Source organism: Lipotes vexillifer, unplaced genomic scaffold, assembly GCF_000442215.2.
Source record: "Lipotes vexillifer unplaced genomic scaffold, Lipotes_vexillifer_v1.1 scaffold1412, whole genome shotgun sequence".
NCBI lineage: Eukaryota > Metazoa > Chordata > Mammalia > Artiodactyla > Lipotidae > Lipotes > Lipotes vexillifer.
Genome location: NW_006780401.1, coordinates 131,941 through 138,979, shown reverse-complemented (window position 1 = coordinate 138,979; position 7,039 = coordinate 131,941). Strand labels below are relative to the sequence as shown.

The 7,039-nt window shown below is 37.2% G+C and overlaps 1 pseudogene; it reads left to right on the top strand.

Annotated features, from left to right (window-relative positions):
- Window positions 1-6,764: 6,764 nt before the first annotated feature.
- Window positions 6,765-7,039, top strand: part of LOC103083855 (pantothenate kinase 3-like) — a 1,145-nt pseudogene continuing 870 nt past the window's right edge.

The following is a 7,039-nucleotide window of genomic DNA, read 5'->3' as shown; positions in this document are numbered from 1 at the left end:
GGGAAAATTAAACATTTTTTTCTTTCTTGACTTTACTTTTAATTGGAAAAGTACCTCATATGCATTAATTGGGATTTAACTGCATAAGCCAAAATCCTGTAAAAATCAAGTCAGAGTTTTAAAAGCACCTAACAATAAAATATTCATATACAAATATTAAATATATGGCAGGGGAAAACTACTCTCCATTTTCAGACATAACCACGAAAATTTTACTCTAGTGGTTAATACTGAGCATTTATTGGTAGGCAGTCTCTTTAAAATTAAGAGTTCATTAATCAGAGAATATACATGTATAATGTTATATATTATATATGTATAATATTATAACTAATATAAACATCAGTTATAATAAACACTACACTTCACTATAACTGAACCCAGATGACTCATAGTCATACACTGCAGCGGGAATCTATTTAGGTGTTCATTCTCAATATATCTGGAACCATTTGGGTTATTAAATGTGTCCTTTAACTCATACATACTCAGTGTTAATGGCTGAACTGTGTTTTATAATTTGATGTCCTAACCCCCAGTGCCTCAGAATGTGACATTATTTGAAAAGAGGACTGTTGCAGATATCATTAGTCAAGATGAGGTCACACTGGAGGAGGGTGGACACCAAATCCAATTAAGTCCAGTGTCCTTGTTAAAAGGGGATATTTGGATATAGGCACAGGGGAAGAACACCACGTGAAGATGAAGGCAGAGATCAGGATAATGCAGCAGAAGCCAAAAAACACCAAAGATGGCCAGCGAACCACCTAAGAGAAAGGCCTGGAATAAATTCTCCTTCACAGCCCTAAGAAGGAACCAATGCTACTAACACCTTGATCTCACACTTCTAGCCTCTAGAACTGTGAGATGAGAAATGTCTGTTGTTTAAGCTGAACGACAGGTCCTTAAGGTTCTCCTCCGCTTGACTAAATTTTAGACAGGTTTCTTCCTGACTACAGGCCCCTGAGCTTCCTTATCTTAGCACATTTGTTTTAGAAAACCGGCAAGTATGAATTCCTTCCCTACCCCTTTGAGATGGAAATCTTCTCCCTTCTTCTTGCCACTTTCACAAGCCAGGAGTATCTTTCTCAAGCACCTGGGAGCCACCCTTCTGAAGTGTAAGCGCCAAGAATAAAGATAGGTTCTAACATCCCCAGCCTCTTTTGGGGAGCAGGAGACAGACTTTAGAAAGTGCCAATTGGCAAACACTGATGACCAAATCGCATTCACCAACCTACCCTCTACTGTCTTCTAGTACTTTTCCACTAGCTACTCTGGTGTGGAAAACTCTCCTGCTTTTTGTTTCAACAGAGTTGAGTTCAATCCCTCATCCCTATTGTGACAGTCTTGAATAAAGTCTTACTTGCCTATTCAACTGTCTCTGAATGTTTCATTGAAGCAACCACCCAGTTTGGGGTACAGCAGCTCTTGCAAACTAAAACACTAAGTACTGCTATTGAATGTCTGGTAAATTAATAAGCCATAGAATAGCAAATGCTAGATTTAGAGTGAACTTAGCATGAGCAGGAATCCTATCTCTAGAATTTTATAGCTAATCCCCTTTAACTATAGTTTACACATATTTAAGAAATAGCTTTGGGAGCTATGAATAGTGCAAAAAGATCATCAACTACAATGTTATATGGAGACATAAAAAAGTTATGTAAAGAATTTGGGGCAGAGTTCAGCATCTATTTCTAATCTCAAAAAATGTATGTATACGCATATGCATGTTTATAAATTTTTATACACGTGTGTATATAACTATATATCCATATGCATATATACATTTCAGTCATTATTATTAAATATACACGTTCCAAGCTTTTGTGTAGATTTGGCCATGATTAATATAGTGTAAATTATATGTAAAAGCACTGCTTAATGATAATATCATTTTTAATTTTCTTTATGGGTGGATATTAATATATCCTTGAAACTTCACCTGCATGTAACTCTTCAGAGAATCCCTATCACAGACAGAATGAAGTCAATGAATACAAATTCCTCCTCAGATACTTTTACAGCATCAAATCTCACTGCTCCTAAGCATTCTCTGATACTATGTCATTTTATTTTCCGCAACGTACTTTTCAGGTCACCCTTCTTTTACTTATGCTGTCCCCTGTCAGGGAAGCCCTTACCACTTTTCCTCACCTGCTACTCTTACTGATTTCTGCAGTCAACTCAGGCACCATCTCTTCTACCAAGTCCTCCCTGAAAGTAGAGGTTGGAACAATTGTCTTAATCGCTGTGCCCTGGGGTACTCTTTTGTCTTCCTTTATTTTTTAAATCACTTTCCACATTATATTCATATGATCAGGTTACATACCTATAGCCCCTCAAAGAACTGTAAAACCCTTGATGGCACTGTCTAGCACTGATATTTAATAAATGCTCAATAAATGTCTGTGGAAACAAACAGAACAATCAACTCTTGTTTTTCCTAGGAAATGTATAGGTGAATGAATATTTTTATTCATTTACAATACTATCAATCATCGTTATTAAAGTTATATCCAAATCAATATTACCTACAAGATTTTAATACCCATCACTTGGAAACTTGTAATTTAATGATCAGTAACCAAACTACTGTTCTTATAAGAAGTGACTATCTTCTTCCCCTACAACCTCATAACGTTGTGAGAATACTCAAAACATTTCAGTTTATTTTTCAAACTTCTGCTTTTCCATTCCTCCCAGGATTGCTGAAACTTTCAAACTGGTTGCAGCTGCCACTATTGTGTTTCAGGGTGAAAATAAACCATTCTGTTTGTGGAAGAAAACAGAATGAGGAAAAAAATATAAAATCCCGTGTATTATGCCATTCAAATCTTAGATATGTGACATGATGTCATATAGCCACAGTCTGATATACTAATACCAGTTGTCAAAGGCTGTGTTGAACCCTGCTCACCCTTCTAACCTCTCACCCTGTGCAGCAGGACCACGGTGTAATGCGTTAATTAGCATCATACACTAATTACTAAGGCTGAGGTTTTCTTCTGGAGAAATGTTCCCAAGTAAATTGATGTTGCGAAATATATCCTCTGATTTTCTAACCAAGACACCACTCCCTCACATCAGGATAACTGGAACTGCTTCTTAATGCTCGTCTTTGCCTTCTCCTTTCCACTCCTATAATCCATTCTCCACACAGCAGTCAGTATGAGATTTTACCACACGCATCAGATTGCTCTTTCCTCTCTTAAAAACCCTCTGGCTGCATTCCATTGCCTTGAAATAAATCCACACTTCCTCCCACAGTTAGGAGAGAAAAGAAAAGACCCCTGCTTCATTCTCCCACCTCACCTCCTAGCCCTCCGCCCCTCACACACCAAACTGCAGTCTATGAACCTCTTTCTGATACTCATATACACCTAGGTTATTTCCTTTCCGTGGCCTTTGCATTTGTTGTGGTTTCCTCCTTCTAGAAAAACCTGATACTAAATCTCCTCATGACTGTCTCCTCCTCATTATTCAAAATTCTAATCAGGGTGGGTGACTCCCAGTCTATAGCACATCAATGGCCACTTTTTATCCCGTTGACTGTGCTCCCAGTGAATGCAGGCAGTTGGACTTTAGAGATGGATCAAGAGTTCAACTGCAACACTACCCCGCTGTGAAAAAAAAAAAAAAAGAAAACGGGAATGTTTGTGTTTTAGAGCTTCTACTTCATCCCTTTGTTGGGTACGGTGGGCATTCACAGTAAGGGTAAAATCAGGCAATGAATTTCACCGGGTCAATAAGAAAATAAAAGGGGAATGTGAATGTATGTTTTCCACTAAAGGTGAATGATATCTTAAGTTGGTAGTCTTCGGCTACACACAATTACATGTTTAAGTATGAATTAGAAACACAATACAAACCGGCAGCACTAATGACAGTTTTAAGGCCATTAGACATTAGGTAATAAAAACTCCGTCCTCTGTTGATTATCATTTACATATACTCTTACTACAGCTACATCCTTAAAACTAAATAAACAAAGAATAAATATTAAGGGAGAAGGGTTGATTCATATAATATATAGTACATATATATATTATATAATACATACTGGTATGTATACACACATATATACACATAGACATATATGAGTGCATATATATATATTGCAATCCAACAAGCTGGAGAGGTACATGTTCATTACACTTTTCAATTACAGCTACTGAAGTGGCATATGGGTGACAATTCAGCAGAGAACAGACAATTTGCCTTGCTTTCTAGATCTGTAACTCAGAATATATATTAACCATCTTTAGCTTAATGTCTATAATAAGGAGGATGGACATTTAACAGCAGCTCAGACCAGATGATAATCTAATTGACATAAAGAATGTAGAGGAGGAAGCATGCATCAAGGGAAAAATGCCCAACACTCTGAGATGTACAACGATAGACCAAGTGGCCTTGGGATGCACTGGACCAGGAAAAGCAGGTTGACCTCTGATGCCAATATGATAGAGACAACTGAATCCCTAGTATGTAATGGGATTAAATACATTTACTTTAAAAGGCATCAAAGACATTTACTTTTCCAACTCTGAAATTCTGAGATCCAGAGTTGAAAACCAAAATTGTTTCTAAAGGATGTATCTTCTGGTATAAAAATAAAAGAATCTCTGTAAGGCAAATACTACTCTTTACTGATTAAAACTCTTCAAGATTATCCTTAAGATGTGTGTTTCTCACATATATACATATATGTTTATGTATGTGTATGTATCTGTTTATGTGTGCATGAGTATTTGGTATATTTAAAATTATTCTAAATATTTTACCTTGATAGGACTATTTACTATTTTTAAACTATAATGATTTGCAGGTGGCAGCCTTATTTATCTTCTGTGTTATAATACGTATTGTAGGAAATATGAAAGCTTAGTTTAGGCTGAAATAAAGTATCAGGCCATAATTTAATCATCACGTCAATAGATTTTACTGAAGTGGAAACAAAGCATATACTTATATTTGTTTTGTTAAATTGGTAAATAGATATCCTGAAAAATTTAATCCATTTTTTAATTTACAGTTATTCGTATTCCTAAGTGGGTATCTATTTTTCCAGAGGAAATCATTTTTAATATAGCTTGTGGAAAATTTAAGACTTTGTTCATATCCTCTGTTTAATGTGTGTACTTCCATCTCTCCATAAAGAGAATAAAACTCTAATAGTTATATTATATGAATTTAAAAATCCAGAAAACATTTGACATAAAGGTAAAAGAAAGAGAAAAATATTGGAAATATGACAGTTGTATAGCTGTAATAAGTTCTCCTTTCTCAGAAAACAACCTGGGATTTATTATACAAGGTCATGTCTGGAAGAAAAAATTAAATATTGCAGCACCATTAAAGTCTACAATAACTGCTCTCTTCCACTTTTATTTAAAGCCTCCATGACTGACACATTTTATTAGCTAGCTCCATGCCCTTAGCTTTGTCATAGCAATTGCTAAATTAATTTACAAACTTCAGTCGACTTGTGTTTTTATAGGTGTCTCCCTGAATATCTTTCATAAGCAATACTAGAATTCCCCCCAGAGCACTGCTGTTCAAACTTTAATTCTTCCCTTGTTAAATAGTTGTGTTCTTTTGATTGTACCAAAGGGCTAAAGGGTAAGTAAGCTTCCTTTCATACGTGCTATTTTGTCAACTGCTTCAGGAAGTTTTCAAATTGCAACGTGAATGGGATGGAACACTTACCTTCTATTGTGACACAAGCCATTATAATTCACTGTACTCTATAATACTTATGTTATAATGTATTCATTGGCAAATTATTTAGACTCTAGGTAGGACAACAGTGATTCAGAGCAAACTGAAGACAGTTTGGTGTTTTACAAAGAAATGTTGATAAAAGAAATGTGATTTCTGAATGAATCTAATAATTTTAGAAGAATATTTATCGGGGGAAGTCTGAAAAATTGGGTAGGTACAATAAGATACTTTTACTTTCTTACTAATATTACTTACTATGCCAAACCAATTTTCTCTTAAAATAATCCACTTTCTTAAATCATTTATTCTGCTTCAGATGAAACCTGATTTCTTTGAGATCTACGACAGGAGTATTTTTCTGAACAGAGGGAGGTGAATGAAGGAGAGTGGTTCAGATCCGATGAGAGAACTTTAATGTCAAAACAGGTCCTTCTGACCGGGAAGGAAAACTCTCTCCAATATGACCATGTGATTTTCCTTGTTGATTTTCCTTGTTGATTCCAAGGAGGCAAAAATGGACTTCAGTCCTTCATTTAGACACAAAACCACCACAACAACTGAAACAAACCTGGTCTCATAAAACTATTTACACGATGCCTTTTCCCCCGTTATAAGTTAGATCACATATTTCTTAGGCTCATGTTTCTCGGGCTCTGGTGGAAGATTTTCTATATAGTCCTGAAAATCAGATTTGCGGTTTGGTATATTCATTTCTTGCTTTTAAGATTTCTTAAAACATAAATTTAGTGAATCCTGAAAAAGCTATTTCTTAACAAACCTATGTGTGACTCAGTCCTCAAAAATCCTACGTGTGAATAATAGATAAATTGGGCGGCGGCTCGGGGGACCGGGGCCTTTTGTTTGGAGCGGCGGCGGCGGCGGGGCCCCCTCCCCGCTTCCCCTGCTCGCTCGGTCCGGGCCGCCCCTCGCGGTGGTAGGGGGGCCGCCCCCTGGGCTGGGCCTCGTCTCAGGTGCCTCAGCCCCGCCCGGCCCCAGGGGAGGACCCGAGGCTGCCTCTGGCCGCTCGGGCCGACGCCATGAAGATCAAGGATGCCAAGAATTTGGCATGGACATTGGGGGAACTCTGGTAAAGCTCTATTTTGAACCTACCGATATCACAGCAGAGGAAGAAGAAGAAGTTGAGAGCTTAAAAAGTATCTGGAAATATCTGACTTCTAATGTAGCCTGTGGATCCACTGGTATTCGGGATGCACGCTTTGAACTAAAAGATTTAACACTTTTTGGCCGGAGAGGGAACCTGCACTTTATCATATTTCCAATCCAGGACCGGCCTGCTTTTATCCAAAGGGAA